Source organism: Felis catus, chromosome A2, assembly GCF_018350175.1.
Source record: "Felis catus isolate Fca126 chromosome A2, F.catus_Fca126_mat1.0, whole genome shotgun sequence".
NCBI lineage: Eukaryota > Metazoa > Chordata > Mammalia > Carnivora > Felidae > Felis > Felis catus.
The window spans coordinates 42,324,073-42,342,076 of NC_058369.1; the positions used below are offsets into that span (position 1 = coordinate 42,324,073).

The following is an 18,004-nucleotide window of genomic DNA, read 5'->3' on the forward strand; positions in this document are numbered from 1 at the left end:
TGGCCTATCTCTCCCACCTTCTGCTTCTATTCATGAAAGACTTCCTTTCTCCCCTTCATTTGTGGTTTGATGGTCGTATTTTTATTTTACATGGCCTCGCTCAATTGTGAGTGATAAATTCACACCTTTCAAAGCTAATGCAGCCCTATTTCCATGTGACTGGTAAGAATCTAGTCTTTCTCTAGCACTCACGTGCAACTGTGTGATGCCTGATAGATTAGGATTGTTGAATGGGAACTGAGTCTGAACAAAGTGTCAGACAGGAGGATGGGAGCCAAGAGAGGGTTTCAAAGCAGCAGCAGAAGGTAGCTTCACCAAATATCCACTCTGGTTGAAGGCTGCCTTCTGGTCTTGGGCTCCAGCCTTTCAGGAATCTGATGCTGTGAGCTGTTTAAGTTCCTTGAGTCAGAAAGCCTACATTTGTTACCTGCCTTTGGAAATGTGTGTGTGTGTGTGTGTGTGTGTGTGTGTGTGTGTACATTTATACATTATCCTATGTTATCCTTGGAGATAACATCTATGAGGTGTTTCTTGGATGTGGAAATTTAAATCATCTGCTTCTCTTTTTCATTTCTTTAAAAAGGCTTACTTAGTTGCCTGAAATTCTCTGTTTTAGATATTGTTTTCCTTTGTTGGTTAACCATTTGTCTTCCTTCCTCCATTCCTTCTTCCCTTCCTCTTTCCTGCCTCCTTTTTTCCCTGTGTATTTTTCCCTATTTCCCTCACTTCAGATTTACTTGACTGGGGTAAAATGTGTTGTGTATATACAGACTTCATGGCTGTCCCTTGTAAGCTTTGGACTTACTATTGGGCTATTATTTCCTCATTTATATGCAGTGTCAGAGACTCAGAAGTCTGTTGTTTCCTTTTGAAGAAAACTATTTAAGAATAGACACTTCATCTTTTTGTTTCAAGTATTATGCCTTGGAATCCTTAACACATTTTTGGATATTTGACTTAAAAAGAAGCAGGTAGCCTTGTTGAGTTTTTCACTGTACCCTAGCACCTTGAACACTAACTGATCAATACTAGGATCTCATTCCTTCTTTCCCTATATATCTTTTAATAATGATCTTACTGTCAAGCAAACAAATCATAGAGAAAAGGAGAGCTCTATGTTGAAGAGTATTCTGTTGGTCTGGCCAGGAATGAGTTCTGAATCTTTTGTTCAGAAAATGTTTACCCAGACGGTGCTCACCTTCTGAGATCAACTCAGCTTTTGTGTCTCCTTGACTTTGGAAGTGTTTCCCTATATTTTCCCTGTAGGAATTTTATTCAATATTCTATCTTTGTTTCTACTTTGCAAAACATGCCATGTGAATAATGATGCCCCGGGCAAAGAAATTACTACTCTAGCAGTACAATTTAAGCTCAGGACAAATCCTGCCCTCACTTGCATTTGCAATTTGCAATGCAGTCAGTAAGAATTGGGCCCACACATGAACTGACAGAATCAGGGCTCCAAGGTTAGCAATTATTAAAGTTTAAAAGTCCATTAATTCATTTTCAAAATATTTTATTCAGTTGCTTCTGAAGCAGAATTCTGAATTGCCTTCCCTCTTGCTGCTACTATAGTGGTATCCAACTCTGAGGGGAGCTCACAGCTCTAAATGTCCTCATTGTTCAAGCACAAGAGGAGAACAAAACCCGACTGTAAAGTCAATCTTACTGCCTTAGTGGAGTAAAAATTAGAAGTCAATGATTCTCTTACCATCAAAGAGAACTTAAATTCAACAGAATTTTTTAAGTGGTATTGCGTGAAAAAACAACAACAACAACAACAAAAAAGATGTATAAATAACTTACTCTGCAAAAGCCTGTGACTTTTCCAAATCAATTTTGGAATCCTACAGTAAAATTTACATGCTTTGGTGGAATTGATAAGGGATCAGAAATGGCCCTTTACATTGGAAATGAGCACACCGGGCTTTCTTCTACCCTATAGTAGTGAATTAATACAGAATAGGTACGAAAAAAACTTTACGGAATAATGTGGTAAAAATACAGACCATAGGTATTAAGACAAAAATTTTAAAAGTGGTTAACAGTGAAAGGTGCCCAAATTTATGTATGTAATAATTTGGCAGCTTACTGTAGTAGCATCTTTTGCAAATTAAATAGCAAGCCCCATCACACCTATAAATGGGGCAGGAAAGCAAAAAGAATATTTTTAATAGGTACATGGCACCACACCCTTCCAACATGCAGCGATGAGGGAAAACCAGACTGGCGACCCGTGTCTAGAATATGTACTGAGTGAAACCATCGGGAGGGGGAGGGCTTTTTTTTTTTTTTTTTTAATTCTTTTTTGCAGATAAAAGGGACAGCGATCCTACCTCTTTTGACCATAAATGTTGAAAACGACGAGCGAAGTTTTGGCTTCGTCCCTTGCTTTTCAGCATGGAATACAAAGTCTTAAGCCTGTAGCTCTCCCTGTCCCAAGGGAGTGTGCTAAGGGAGGGAAAATAGGCGGCGTGGGTGAGGGGTGGCGAAGCAGAACCGAGGGAGAGAGGAGAGGCGCTAGCCAGCCTCTGCCCGGAGGGCGTGGATCCCAGCGCAAGCCAGAACAGGTCCTGCGTTCTCGCGGCCACTGCCAGCAGCGGGCGGGGCCCGGCAGGATCTCCGCGGGCAGACTCGCGTGTGGATCAGCAGCGAGCAGCCGGCAAGAAACTCCCTTGGATCCGCTAGGAGCTGTTGGACCCTGCACGTCTCTCTCCCGCAGCAAGGCAGCTTGGGGGAGAAGTTTCCCCGAGGGAAGGTACGGAACCGAGCTAAGGCCGAACGCTCAGGTGTGCCTAGGTGGGGGTTAATTTGCATCTGTTTTGCTAGCCCTGCGGGTTCTCCCAGTTCGCCGGGTAGTCAACTCTCTGGGCGTGATGGAAGGCGGATTAAGGGTTTGCGGCTGGGAGGGGTCAACTCACTGTGGGTAGGAAATGGTGCGCAATCTGGGCTTCATCCTTGCCTAAAAGTGGGGTGGCCCGAGGTCCCTCAGCCCTAACCCGGGAAGAGACACCCCCTTTCCCAGCCCCGCCCCCTGGTGGCTGAGGCTGTATTCAAACACAGCTCTGGGTTATTCGGATAGAGTGAACCGGGTCCGCGAATCCTCCGGCTCCCACTTTCTCCGCCTGGTTACGGGTAGGTTGACCCTCGGTCTTTCTTCCAACCCTCCTCCCCTCAGTGCTCCCTACCCTCTGGAGAGGATTCCAGACCCTCCCAGAGATTGCAGCCCTCTCTTTCCAGTAGGGGGTCGGCGGTCTAGCTGGGCTTGGGATCAATCCTGGTCTCACTCCCCCCTGACCCGGACCATCTCTAGGGTCGTAGAGCATTTGTTCTCTTCCGCACCCCATTCCGCCCCTATCTTGATCCCATTCTCAGGGGAGAATCCCAGGTACTGGTTGGGGTTCTGTATACGCCGCCAGCTTGGAAAGGGAGCTCTGTGGACAGCAGGGTTAAGGGGGGCAAGAAAGCCGGGAGGTTCAGGACTTCCACCTCCCCAGACCACCGTGGGGGCTAGAAGCCAGGCCGGGGGCGTGGTTGCCATGGCTCCCTGGTAGCAGAGCCGGTGGAGCTAGAGATGCCAGTCACGGATGGTCCCTTCTTCCTCTTTGTGCCTCTCTCTCTCTCATTTTTTTCTTTTTCTTTCTTTCTTTCTTTCTTTTTCTTTTTTTTTTTTTTTCTTTTGAGAGTATGCGTGGGGAGGGAGAAAGTGATTAATTTGGAGAGCAGGGATTGGAGCCGGGAAGCTGAGAGGCTGGGGAACGCCGGCCCCTTCGTTCCCATTCCTCTTGCTCGCTGTGGGAGCCGCACTTTGGAAATCCAGCGAAAACCTGAGGGCCAAAGAAGCCGCTGCCGCGCGGGCCCAGGTACCCACGCCCCGAGCCGCGCCCTGGGGCGAACGCGGGGTGGGGGTCCGGCTGTCAGCGAGAAGGCAGGCAGGGGATGGGGTGGAAGGCGAGCGGCGGAGGGCAGGTGTCTAGTGGCACAGCGGGGCTAAGCGAGGGGCGCTGGGGTTCAGCCCCGCCCTGGAGAACCTTTTGAGGCCCCCCCGGCCAAGGGCCGGCAAGTGGCAGCCTGGGCACGCGCGTGCGTGACGGCGCGCTCTCTGGAACGCCCGTGGTGAGAGGGGGGTGTGGGGGGGGGTGGGTTGGCATGTGCGCGTGCGCGCGGAGGTGGGCAACTGGTGATCCACCTGGGCTCACGCAAGGCAGAGTCTCTGGCGGCGCCCAGGTGGGTTCCAATTCCAGCTCCAACGTCTGTGATGTGTGATTTTGGACGGGCCATTTAACTCCTCCGGGCCTCGGTTTCCCCTTTTAAATAGTAACGATAATATCAATACCTTACTTTTTGGGTTGTTGCAGGACTGGAATGAGATAATCCAAGAAGATAGTTTAGCCTAGTGTTTAATGCTTAATAAGCACCTTGGTTTAGTTATGATGGGGTTACTGTTATTATTAATTAATCTTCAATTTATTTACATAGGGTGCATTCTTATTTCTCCACATCTTTATTTAAGACAAAGTACTGTGTTTTCTAATTTTGGAGGATACCGACAGATATTAAATATTTCTGCCCCGTGCAACTACCTGCATAGCTCTGGAGTGCAGCAGATTGGAATATACAAAGTGACCAACTGCTGGTCAAGATGGCTTGTCAGACGTTGTTGGAAAGAAAAGCTTAGAAAGCTATTTGGGGAAACTTTTAGTGACAAGGAAAAGAAAGAGTTTATTCTAGAGCTTGTGTGTAAGATTCCATTTCCTCTTTCATAGGCTGATGTTCTAGTTGGGTTTGTCTTAATTCCAGTCTCTTGTGATGGACCAGCCTCTGGCTTTCATAATTTAACTTGGTTCTAGAGTCTAGTGTATAACCCAGCTTCCTTTTTTGTGGCCTCAAGTGCTGCAGTGGATTTACTTCTAGTAATGGCAGAGCACAGTGTGTAATCATTCCTCACAAGCACCTGAATATTGTCAGTGAATAAATAGAGACAAATAGTTATTTCTTGGCAAGTGTGAGTACTGGCTATGGCAGTTCATTAAAAATCTCTTTCTGGGCAAGTGTTTACCCACATCACTGTAGAAGAGTAGGACTATCATGATTAATACATGTTTTTTTTTCAGTTTCTGCTCTGTTGCATCTATACTTACAGATGTGTTCCTAAAAAAAGAAAAAGCTGCAGGTGTTTATTGCTACCTCATGGTTTTATTAGGTGGTCTAACTAACCTAGTGATGAGCAAAACATTCCATGAACCTAACTGTGAGACTGACAGGATTTGATATTGTGCATAATATGTTTATTACCTTTAAGTTAATTAATCCCATTTACTGAATTACCTTTAAATACATTTTAAAAATATCACTTACTTGTTAAAATTTAGGCATGTCTTGGTGGATCTGAAGGAAGTAAAACCGGAGAGATGTCCCCATCCCCAAGTTCCTTATGATTTTATAAAATAGACCTCACCTTGGAAAATATTTGCTGGATAAACTATAGTTTACTTTTGAATATTTTGAAGATAGGTTCTTTGACCTAAAATTGCTTTGTTGAAATAATTAGGCTGATTGCTTTTTTTAGGGAGAATTAAGTAAGAGTAGTGATCAAGATTGATTTACAATTCTACTAGTTGTTTTTTTTTTTTAATCTCATAAAAGAAAATTAAGTAATAGAGGGGGCTGAATGTCATGAGATTTGAAGGAATGAGTGTCAGGAAGCCTTGTGAGTATCAGTTCAGATAGTAGAGTATTGCTTTAAGTTTGACTTTTGCATGACAACACCCTCTTCTTCACCGTGAATATGTCATCTTTAAAAGGTACCTTGAGGAATTAGTGTGACAGCTTGCCTGAAATTCATGTGATCATTTACATATTGTTTCCCTGGAGCCTTGGCATTAAATGTTTCATTTGTTGGAAATTATTTTGCCCTTTGATTTATGACAGCCAGCAGTGCCATAGAGCCTAATACATTGTAGAAACCAAAATTTGGCTTTTCACTGTTTTGTATTTTCCCCTAAAAATCTAAGCAGTGATGCATATGGATAGCTTAAGTTTGGCCAAAGACAAAGGGTAACGTGGAAAATCATGACACATGTAGAGGTACTGAGTCCTGAATTTGGGAAGCTAATTGACATGCAAAGGTATAAGCTAGAGGAGGGAGTTGTCTCCATACTAAGGGTGTTTTCAATGATGTGCTGTATTATCTGATTCAATCAGTGTTGCTTGTTACTTTTTCAAACTGAGACCTAGAATACTATATTTTCAATTATGAACATTTTGATTACAGCTTCATTGTAACTAACTAATTTAGTCTGAAGAGAATGCAATTATTATGGTGATTTACATACAATATGCTAAGTTAACACAGCTAATGAGTGAAAGCATAATATTCTTTCTATTCATTCCTGGAAAAATATTGTGCTAAGCATTCTTTCAAAGAAAAGATTACATTATTCGCCAGCATTTTATGTCTACCTACAAGTAGGATTGGCATTGAGCCATTTTCTCTGCTATTGAAGTGAAATCTCTCACATTTTGGCGACTATGCCTCTCCCCCTCTTTGGGGTGGAAGGGAGAATGGAAACAATTCCCAATTTAATTAGATATGGTGCTTTCTCCTTTCTCTACATCTTTATTGGAGGAAAGATTCTGTATTTTCTAATTTTGGAGGCTGGTTAACACCTTAAACATTACTAATTACTGCAGTTTATTTTATGTGTGTCGCAATAGTGTAGTTAGTTAATTATAGCTTTCTCATTAGCACCATGTAGAGAATAATGAATTAACACATCCCTTTGATCGAAAGAACATCTAAGTTTATCTTCTGAGAATAAAAGTGTTATTGTGTTACCGAAAGTCACTATAATTTCCCCAAGAAACAAATTGGTTGGAATTCTCTAGCACTGGGATAGGAAGCTTGATGAATGAGTTGGATTGATCACAAACAAGAGGGAGTAGAGCTGTGGTTGCTTGGCAACCTAACATTATTCTGCAATTTCCTCTGGTATATTTATCCAGTAAACTAGAAAATTCTGTTTTGTTAACGAATGTTTTTAGTCACTGCACAAATAGACCATAACTAATTGAGATTTTATGTATTGTGGATAAAAAATGATCCTGCTTACCTTCCTATTGTGTTTAGATAATGAAAATACAAAGAGAATGCATATTGTTTTCAGTTTGTAAAATCTTGTGTAAAAAATGTTATTTTAATTTTCATAATAGTTTGTTCCTACCAAAAGATTACAACTTGTTTATCTCTTCGGAAGTCAGATTATTAGGAGTGTGTGTGTGTGTGTTTATGTGTATTTATACACAATTTTTCGAGAAGAATCAGAGATAGAATTTGAACTGAGATGAATTCTTCCAAAATTGTGGTTTGTTGCTTGAACTGGCAATATAGGTAAATTGAAGAAGGTATAAATATCCAATCTGAGTGATACTAGCAGATGATGATAATAATAAATGTACTGAGTTTGACAGTTATAGACGTGTGCTCTGTTCTTTGACCAGAGTTTCTTTTCCTGGTGATCATAATCATTCTCCCTTCTGTTGCATCTCATTTTCACCATAGTTGCAAAGTAGGAGCTCAGCAAATCCATCATCTGCCCATCTTCTAATCTAACTCTCCCCAACTCCAGGGTTTGGGATAGAACACTTTGCTATTCAGCTGTGAATTTTAGTGTGCATCAAAATTCCCTTCTCAGATCTTAACTTTCTTGAGGGAATACGTTCCATTTTATGCCTCTCATAAACCTTATATTGTGTGGCACAGTGGGAAGGAAGCAAACTGGTGTGGTGGTTAAATGCACTGGCTATAGTAATCAGGCTGCCTGGGTTCAAAATCACAGTCTGCTAACTCCTTGGTATGTGGCCTTGGCTAAGTCATTTTAATCTAACACTGATTTCTTCTATGAGATGGAGGTTAATATACATGCCCAGCTTGTGTGTGTTATTATGAACATTATGTGGGGCAATCTATATAGACAGTTTAGTAGAACTTATTAAGCGCTCAATGAATTCTGGCTTTTAATTATAATTATTATTATCCATCTATTCCATATTCAGTTTATGAATGGATAAAGATACAGAGATGTGCGTGTATACCTATGTATATGAATCAGTGTGAACCATCATCATGGCACAATCAAATGGAAAACTGTTGATACTTACATCAATTATGCACACATAGACTAATAGTGGTTGTTCCACATACTTCAAAGATTCTAAGAGTTCTGGTTCTCAGGCTTGACTGAAATGAGAATCACCTGGAGATCTTTGTAAAACTACCAGCCCAGATGAATTCCATCAGCATCCCTGGGGATGATGACTAAGACTTGTGGATTTTTGAAAGCCTTTGGTGATGGTAATGTACCTTGGGGTTGAGTACCACCAACATAGATTGGGGTAGACATTCTTTAACATCGTGTTGGCCTGAGGCATGTTGGCCTTGGTGTTGTGAAATGTGGTTGGAAAAGAAAAAAAAAAAAAAAAAAGCTTTGGCAAGCCTCTGAGGTTTTTCTTACTAATCCCTTTGGTTTAAACAGCACTTTATTCTCTGAAGAGTTCAAATGCACTTTTCATTTACTGTGTATTATTTCATTTCTCATCCAAATGTCTCTGTGAAGATGGTAGGAAAGAAGTCATTATCCTGATTTTGCAGATGAATGGAGTGAGCCCTACTGAAATTAGATGATTTGATTAGATTCATACATTTCGAACAGACCCAGATACCCAGATTCCTGTTACTTTCGAGTCTGGATGCTTCTGTGTTTTACCTCAAGTTTTCAAATAAGGGAGAGAGAATTATATTTTTAGGACTAAATAATTGTGTAATAAAGGGATGCTAGAGATGTGAATTTCTACCTTGTTGTAATTACACACTGCAATGAAAAGCACATTTTTTTTTCTAAAGAAGACTCTATTTAGGATCCAAACCCTGAACCTAGCCTACACATGTGTTTTGTTAGGAGTGTTTAAGAAATATTTCAGCCAATATGTAAAAACCAGGGATTTTACGTAAAAATTTGTATTTCTGATTTATCTTAAAAACCTTGACGTTCTCACAGTCTTGAACCTGAGTGTCCAGAGAGTGCTGTTGGCAGTGCCAGAGTTTTGTGTCTTCTCTGGGTAAAACGTGGTCTCTTCTTGTTCTTACTTTTATTTTTTTCTTATGTATAAATCATACTCAAAGGGGCTAATTGAAGGGAGTTTCAAGAAGCAACCACATCTTTTTAGACAGGCTTGAGAGAACTCAAAAAGGGCTGCTGAAGAGCTGCCCCTCATCCAGTGAGAGAGACAGTAGATGAGGGAAGTTACTAAGGAGGTGAGAGCAGTAGCCTAGGGAAAGGCCACCAGACAGGACCTGTGGCTTTTCGGAGAGAACCAGCCACGGTCAAGTGGGAGATGCAGATCTTCTCCTTTCTCAGAGTAGCCGAACCAACCAGAAGTCAGGCGGCAGGGGAGCCTGATTGGTCTGCAGAGACTAGTTTCCTCTGCACCCAGGAGGATGGAGGAGGGTGGAGAATGGATTGGAATCTGGCAGGTTAACGAAGAACATTCAGCACACCTTGAAGCCTTAAAATGTATGGAACAAGGGGTAATGAGGAAGGAGAAGGTTTGAATTGCCAAAAGTGGAACAAAATGGAGAACCATTAAATGTGCATTCAGTACCATCTTCTCCCACTTTCCTTGGTCGTTGCTTCCTTTACCCTTCTTTCATTTCCCTAGGTGGACATGCTCCCATTCAGAGGTAGGTTTCAGCTGCAGCCTCCAGACTTCCAAACAATTTTGTCCGTTCCCCTGCATATAATCTCCCCTTTCCAAGATGAGAGCTGATACAGCACAGACACTAATGCAAAAGGCTTATTATAGCCTCTATGGTAACAGGTTTGCATTTTTAGCAGAAGTTCTTCCTTCACAAAAGCTTTTGCTGTAAGTGGTAAATGTAAGACTAGAGATTGCAGATATTATGTCTGCGAAGGAGACACACCCTCAGATAACAGTCCAGCAGCTTAAAGTCACTGTAACCTGGACATTTGAATCTCTGGAGCGGTACCCCTCTTCTTTGGCATAGTGGCAGTAGAGTGAAGAGGGTGAGGAAATAGATCGGGGGGGGGGGGGGGGGGGGGAGGGCATTGGTAGCCTATTGATAGGAAGCATTTGTGTTTCCTGGGGCTAAGGGGCGAAATCCACAGTGTAATAGTAGGTAAGGAAGGAAGGAAAATGTGGCTTTGTTTGTTTGTTTGTTTGTTTGTTTGTTTGTTTGTTTTGGTCATTCCATGTAGTTAGAATTGATTGTGAGTTCAGTTTGTCATCACATTGAAGACCTTTGCTAAAGAACGTAAAGGGACAGAATATCAGCTTATTATGGGATGTTTTGTGTGCTGATGTGTTCAAAGGACACAACACATCTCATACATGGAAAATTGCAAGGAGAAGTAAATACTGACCTTTTCTAACATACTCAACACTATATTTCCATCTGTTCAGAAGATTACTTTGGAAGATTTCTATTAAAAAGAAAAGTTATTAATGTCGTACATTACTTGGGTGCTTTCAGTATTTTAGAGATTTTCTTTTTACCATATCATCTTATTTGATTCTTACAGTGATGTGCTCAACAAAAAGGAATAAATCGTTAGCCTGTTTTAAAAACAAACAAAAACAACTGTAAACAAACAAATACGGTCTAATAGCTGGTTAGGCAGTGGTGAAACCAGAATTAAGGTTCAGATATCCTGATTTGTACCCCAGTTCAATACCCACACTAGTACTTTTAGATTTTATTTGAGACACAAGAAAAATACGGTATAAATGAGTTTTTTTTTAAAAAGTTAATATGTAAACCGAAGGATGTAATGAGTTTAGGGGAAATAATGAAATCTTAACCAGTTATATTCCAGGGTTGAATGTAGCCATGGCCAAACATAAGGAGGTTTGATTTTCCATAGCTTCTTTAATTCAATGATATATTGACTGATTGGTTAATTGATTATAGGTCCTATGAGATATTGACCAGTCATTTTAAAAAGCTTTTATTAAATAATTGCCTTATCCTACAGACAGACTAAGGCTGTGTGCCAGGCTGATGCTTAAATTGCTACCACCTATTAAATGTTTATGATATATTTTGCGTTCTCTGCGTAAGTCATTTACGTGAAGTACTATTATTTTTTTTTTTTTCACTTAAAATTTTTTTTAACGTTTATTTATTTTGAGGAACTAGGGGAGATAGAGCATGAGTGGGTGAGGGGCAGCAACAGAGGGAGACACAGAATCTGAAGCAGGTTCCATGCTCTGAGCTGTCAGCACAAAGCCGGATGCAGGCTTGAACCCATGAACTGTGAGATCATGACCTGAGCCGAAGTTGGATGCTTAACCAACTGAGGCACTCAGACGCCCCGTGAAGTACTATTATTATAATGCCCATTTTGAGCTGGATGGCACAGACATTGTGGGGGTTTTGTCCAAAGTCACCCCATATGGCTTAGAACTGGCAGAGCCAGAACTCATCCGGACTGAAACTCAGAAGTGTCTGATTCCCAGCCCCAAGTCCCTAACTGCTACCTTGAACCCCCTTTGATTCTTTCATACAGCATCAGCACCCTGTGTTAATTCAGGGTGCTGTAACAAAGTACTCTAGGTAGAGAGGCTTGTAAACAAGAGAAATTTATTTCCTATATTTCTGGAAACTGGAAGTCTGAGGTCAGGGTGCCAGCATAGTCTGCTTCCTCTTGTGAGGGCCTTCCTCCTGGTTGACTTTTCATTGTGTCTTCACAACAAGAATGGCTGAAGGAGGACATGAGAGCTCTCTGGAGTCTCTCTCATCAGGGAACGAATCCCATTCATGAGGGCTCCACCTCACTACCTAATTACCTACCAAAGGCCATACCTCCAAATAGTACCAGTCTGGGATTTGGATCTCAACATAGGTATTTTGGGGGGAGCCACAACCATTCAGTCCTTTGCCTACCCTTTCTTTTCTCTCTAGGACTTCATTTCCCAAGTGTGCGGTGTCAGTGCCCCCTTGGTTAGCAGGATTCTCTATAGTCTATGGAGAATATTATATCCTCTATAACTATAGTCTTCATCAAGAGCTAGCACGTGTCCCTGTTGTTTATCCAAGTTTACCTGTACCGTGTCTTCATTATCTCAGTTAAACATGTGGAAGAGGAGATCTAAAGGATTCTTCTTAAGGTATGACATGAAAATGCATGCTTAATCCCAGGAATGGCAGCATTTAAAAAGACTACCCAAAAGCCTTAATGCAACAGATTAATTGTGAGGGGCTTCCATGTGAGCGATACACTGGGAGAGGAGGATGTTTGTATTCTCTCCAAAGTCTTGTCGTAAAAGCATTTGGTGCCTGACTCTTCCTGTCCCTGGGCACCAGTATATGTAAAATTCAACCTTTACCCTCCCCATAGCTTTTGCTTGCCCTCATTACCATTCTTCTGTCTTGGCAGAAATGTTTCTGATGCTCTGTCATACTGATATGCATGGACTTCCCTCACATCTGGCTGTTACGTGTAACCAATTACATTACACGGTTGGCATTTCGACAGAGGTGTGAGTATCTGCCACGCCAGATTAAGATAGGAATAGTTGACTATGGCACATGTCGTAAAGCAGCCTGACTCTTCTTAAAATGACACCAATCTTCATGATGGCACTATCTTTATTCACAGCTGTCAATTAAGGCTTTAGAATTAAAAAAAAAATAAAATAACCCTATCCTAGGCGTGGTCAATATATTTGGGATTTTGGGAGGTATTTGATTTCTTGGTTTGGGGTATTTAGAAACAGATGTTATTATTTTCTTTTAATGTGCAAAATATAAACAGTGTTTGTATTTTCAGATACTAAGGAATTCCCATTTCTTTTTGTGTAATAGAGGCAAAAATGTTTGCTTTTTGCTTTGCCTAGACAGTTGTTCTCATTTTCTTGGACATGGGAAATGGATTTGTTGTAGGGCTTTTGTTGGACCCATGTCTGCTTCTCTAGAGTACAGTACTTGGCTTCTCAAGAAATATATTCATTTTTGTGTTATAAATCCAGAGACTTACTAAACTTGTTCTGTAAAATGTATCTGATGACACAGTGGAGAATTCATTGGATTAAAACATCTAAGGCATTATACAATGGCAATAAATTGTAACATGGCCCACAATTGTAAGCAAACAAAGAAAAATAATAACAATTTTAACATCTATACACTGCACCAGAATGAATAATAGGCTGTTTGGATTATTTTTTATTATTGGCTAATTTGAGATGGATACTATTTTTCTATAAAGGAGATCTGAGTGAATGGATAAAAATAGAAAGCCCAAATAAAGGTGTTTAACTTTGACCTTGATTCAATTTTGCTTTGTAACATCTAGCAATTAATTCTCAGTGGTGCTAGATTTCAAAGGGTATCAACAGACCACCTTTCCATGCATAGAAGCATCTGCATGTAATTGATTTGGGCTGCATTTTTTAAGATAGTTGACTTGCTTGAAATAATACTAAAGGACCACCAATGAGCAATTCGGATTCAACTCGTGTGCTTTTGTGAGTCAGGTTCAAATAAACTGGATTTGACCTTAACCACTAACCCCTGAAAAAGGGGCTGGCAGTCATCACAGTGAATGCCATCCAATTATGTATAAAAATTGATATGAGTCCTCTCTTCCTCTGCGCTGCCTGGGGAGCTAGCAGCCATCTCCTGCTCAGCACCATGGCTGCCCTCAGACCTCTGGTGAAGCCCAAGATCATTAAAAAGAGGACCAAGAGGGACGCCTGGCTGGCTCACTTGGTAGAGCTTGCGACTCTTGATCTTGGGGTTGTGAATTCGAGCCCCATGTTGGGGATAGAGCTTAATTAAAAATAAAATATTTTACTTAATTAAATACATGAAAAGAGGACCAAGTAGTTGATCCAGCACCAGTCAGACCAATATGTCAGACTCAAGCGCAACTGGTGGAACCCCAGAGATGTTGATAACAGGGTGTGTGGAAGATTTGAGGGCCAGATCTTAATACCCAACATTGGTTAAGGGAGCAACAGGAGAACAAAGCACATGCTGCCCAGTGGCTTCTGGAAGTTCCTAGTCCACCATGTCAAGGAGCTTGAAGTGCTGCTGATGTGCAGCAAATCTTCCTGTGCAGAGACTGTTCACAGTGTCTCCTCCAAGAACCGCAGAGCCATTGTGGAAAGAGCAGCCCAGTTGGCCATCAGGGTCGCCAGTCCCAATGCCAGGCTGCACAGCAAAGAAAATGAATAAACAGCTTCTGTGCATGTTGTACTTGTATTAGTAATATCATGACACTATTACAGAAATGATATGAGTCGTTTGAATTGGAAACTGACCTCTATACATAAAACCTCTTTTTGAAAACTTGCTTACTCCCTCTATTTTCCTGTTTCACCAGCTGTAAACTGAGGACAGAAACATTTACCACTGCCTCCCAGTGTTGGAGGATTAATGAGCTAATATTTGTAAAGTGCTTTGAAGATAAAAGTGCCAGCTATTATTATTACTAATAAACCATTTTTCTCCACTGTAATTTTGGACAGCAGCCATTAAAAACTCATTACTGTATTTAACAGTAAAACAATCTGCTACAGCCCTGTATTTACTGCCTCAATTAAGCATGCATTCCACTTCCTTGGCCCCTCAAAATTCAGAGCTGATGAGGACGGACAGAAAGGTGTATGTTGTTATTTCCCAAGTTCATTTAAATAATGGGTTTAACAGACTGGATGCTTATAGTGGAGAGTAGGTTGATGGTTTCCGATGAAAACCAGACTATGTCCTTAACGGGAGGATAATTTGGCTGTGCATTTGGTTCTGTGCCCTATGAAGGGAATGGAGTGCCTACTTCTGGGTTTTTATTCAACTGGATTCACATCACGTTTACTGCCTTTGAAGATTGTATTCCAGTGTCCTTAGGGTTGTTTCAAACTGGTTCCATGAATAAAGTACGTTTATTTGAGTAGTCGTCCGTGTGTGTGCACACATGGTGGAGAGCAGGCCAGGGTGTGTGCTGTTTATAACTGATCCTAAAAATGAAGTCGAAAACTGAAGTAATGATGCAGCTACTTCGAGTCCACAAATACTGAAAAATAAAAAGGAGGTTTTGAATTATGCAGAGCAGTTCATTAATTTGTAATTAGCGTGTTGTATTAAATTTCTTCAATACTAATTTATTTTGATCTATGTAGATGTCCTAAAATACTGAATGGCATTTCTCACCTATTGCCAAAACGATGCTCATTTTCCCCTATGCTGTTGTACTACTGCAGATAAGAGTAAGAGATTTAAAATAAATTAGTGATTAGAATGACAAGTAAATGTACTTGTGTACAAGTATTGTGTACTTGTACAATAATGTGTACATTATTAAGTGTACTCAATAGCTACCTCCAGTGTCTAAATCCTAAACTAATATATAAAAGTTGAATGAAGAGGCCTCATAGCAATCTAAATTCACTGAATTCACTACCAGAATTTTTGTATGGAAAGACCTGTCTCAGTGACTACTTACTCTTAATTTAGAACCATTCTAATAAGCATAACGCTCTGTTTTATTTTAGTGGATGACACATATACACTGCAAGTTAGAACAGATGATGGAAATTTTGCAGATTCGTTCACAGACAAAAGAAGTTAGAGCTAGCATGTCCTCAGCAAGGGAGGAGAATGGAGAGGCTGGAAAAAGGCAACTCAGAAATCATGATGGCTCTATGTGTGGTCCTGAGTCATTAAGAAGTTACTACAAAATAGTTTAAACTAAAAAATATTTTGGTATATCACCTATAGGTATATAAATCATTAATTTGAAAATCATGTGAAATCATCTTTCATACTGACCTGTTTAAGAATGTTACATATAAATACAAAACAGCAATATTAAATTCCCCAAACCTCTTACAAGATGTTCTTCTAGAAGCAAGGCACTAATAACTGTCCAAGGTACTATCGTTTGGAGATAAGATTTTGCATTGCAAGCGTGTCATAATGTATTTTTTTTTTTATTACTATCACTTAGGGAGGCCATGCTTTGTAAATACTATCACCATTCCATTGACTTCTGAAATTGAGCTCATGCTATTTTCATCATTTATTTTTGTTGAATTGTGCATGGGGAATTCACCATATGGCTTTAAACTGTTTAAGACCTCAGTAGGAATGTGCTTTGCATATGAGATTCTTGGGGGAAATACACAAGTTGCTTATCGTTTGGAAGAAAAGTACCTGGAGACTTATATGTAGCTAAGAGGGGAAAATGATGAAAAATTAGTTTGAATTGTGACTATGTAGCAATTTATGTAAAATGTAAAGGGACACTGTCGGGTTATCTTTTGGCACATTATTAACCCGTAACTTAAACATCAATTTTATAAATTGCTTTTGTGGGTCATGCTTTTGTGGATTGGGAACTCAGGGAGGGCTAAGGTGGTGACCTACCTGGTGACAACCAGGGTGACATGGTGTTCAGATGGTGGCTTGGCCGGGCTTCCCTAGTGGCCCCAAGATGGCCTCACTTGCATGTCTGGTGTTAGGCACATTCAAGCAGAACTGAGTTCAGTTGGGCCCCTCTTTGACCTCTGTTTCTTTTCATGTAGCACATGATCTTTCCTCTGGTCTCTCAAGTAGGTCATTAGACTTCGTACATGATGGCTCAGAGCTCCACAAGTCCAAGTTAGAAGATTGTTGGTTCTTGTAAAGACTAGGCCTGAAGCAGGTTCAGCCTCCCTTCCACTGTAGTCCAAACAATCAAACACCAGTCTCTTTAATAAGAGAATTCTCTTTAATAGAATTATTAAACCCACTGTGATACCATTTACTCACCACATGACTGATACCAAAGTGGAAGAAAACATGTAACAGGTGGAACAACGCTGTGCCCCAGAGGGACACTCCTTTCTCTTCCTATTTCCTAGATCTCTTAACCGCAGGAGAACACATGACTTGGAGAAGGGAATGTGACACAAGAGTGAACTGTGGCTAGCCAGAGGCCCCCGTGCCTGGAGGGAGAGAGAATGGAAGTGAGAGGCTGTGCGGCGAGTTAGGTGAGGACACTTCAGGCTCAGATTCCTTAGTGGGATGGGCTTTTCTGATGCTCTGTATCTGTCATCTGTTTGCATTTATCCTAACTCTTTTCCATTCATCTTGGAAGTGGGTTGACCTCAGGAAAACTAAGGGTACCCCAGCAGTGTCAGAAGGGCCATGGTGAAACTCAAATGCTAGGAAACAGGGAGTTGACCACTTAGATTGCACAAGGCACTAGGCTTGAGGAGGGATGGAAAAGAGCCTCTCTGTTTCCTTCTATTTATCTGTCATAGCCTCTAACAAAAAAGGAAGCAGGCTTCATGCACCAAAATGATGATTGTGCATTTGGCTTCAGCCTTTCTTTACCTGTAACTTCCAGAAGCAGGATTGTAATGGAAAGGGGACTAACAGGTGACAAATACTAACATTATTCTCCTATCTTCCTGCAGTGCTTTGCGAGCACAGAGCAAGAAACAGGTCAAGAATATACAGCAAGGGAGCTGTCTTGGGCTGTTTCTTTCTCTTCAAATGCTCACGGATAATGGATGGAGAACAACTACTGCGGTGCCTGATACGGGTTCAATTTGTGTTCTCAATGCCTCTACTTCTGTCTTTCCTCACACCCTCCCATCATATTCTTCCTGCTATGGCATGCCATTTTTCTCTCAGTGCTTGGGAGCCATGCATACTATTATTCTTCCACCTCTGTTACATTATCCCACCCTTCTGATAAACATGAGTGGATGTTTTTCTCCTGCAGTCTTGCCAAAAGCACTTACAGAGTATTGCACTATATTTGTCATATTTCAAAAACTCTTTCAGCAGGCAAAATGCAATATATGTAACTCTAAAGTGCTATGGTATGGTGAATTTAATTCTATATTGCTAATGTTGGCAATTGCCTTCAAATAAGAGGCACACATAGATATGATTTAATGTGACGTTTATAAAAACAAGGTGCTTAAGCAAGGTGGG

The 18,004-nt window shown here is 41.0% G+C and overlaps 1 protein-coding gene and 1 pseudogene across 14 annotated transcripts in view; both read left to right on the forward strand.

The window, feature by feature from the left end:
* The first annotated feature begins 2,626 nt into the window (after positions 1-2,626).
* CHL1 (cell adhesion molecule L1 like) overlaps positions 2,627-18,004 on the forward strand; it is a 199,830-nt gene continuing 184,452 nt past the window's right edge. For 4 of the 14 annotated variants that reach the window (XM_045051871.1, XM_006928940.5, XM_023249977.2 and 1 more), the window contains exon 1: positions 2,627-2,758. The gene's annotated coding sequence lies outside the window, so the exon portion shown is untranslated. Of the gene's footprint in view, positions 2,790-2,983; positions 3,136-3,684; positions 3,864-18,004 lie in introns of those variants that run through there. The other 10 variants (XM_045051874.1, XM_023249971.2, XM_045051873.1 and 7 more) reach the window with 5 other exon arrangements.
* On the forward strand, positions 11,266-14,908 carry LOC101095325 (annotated as a pseudogene).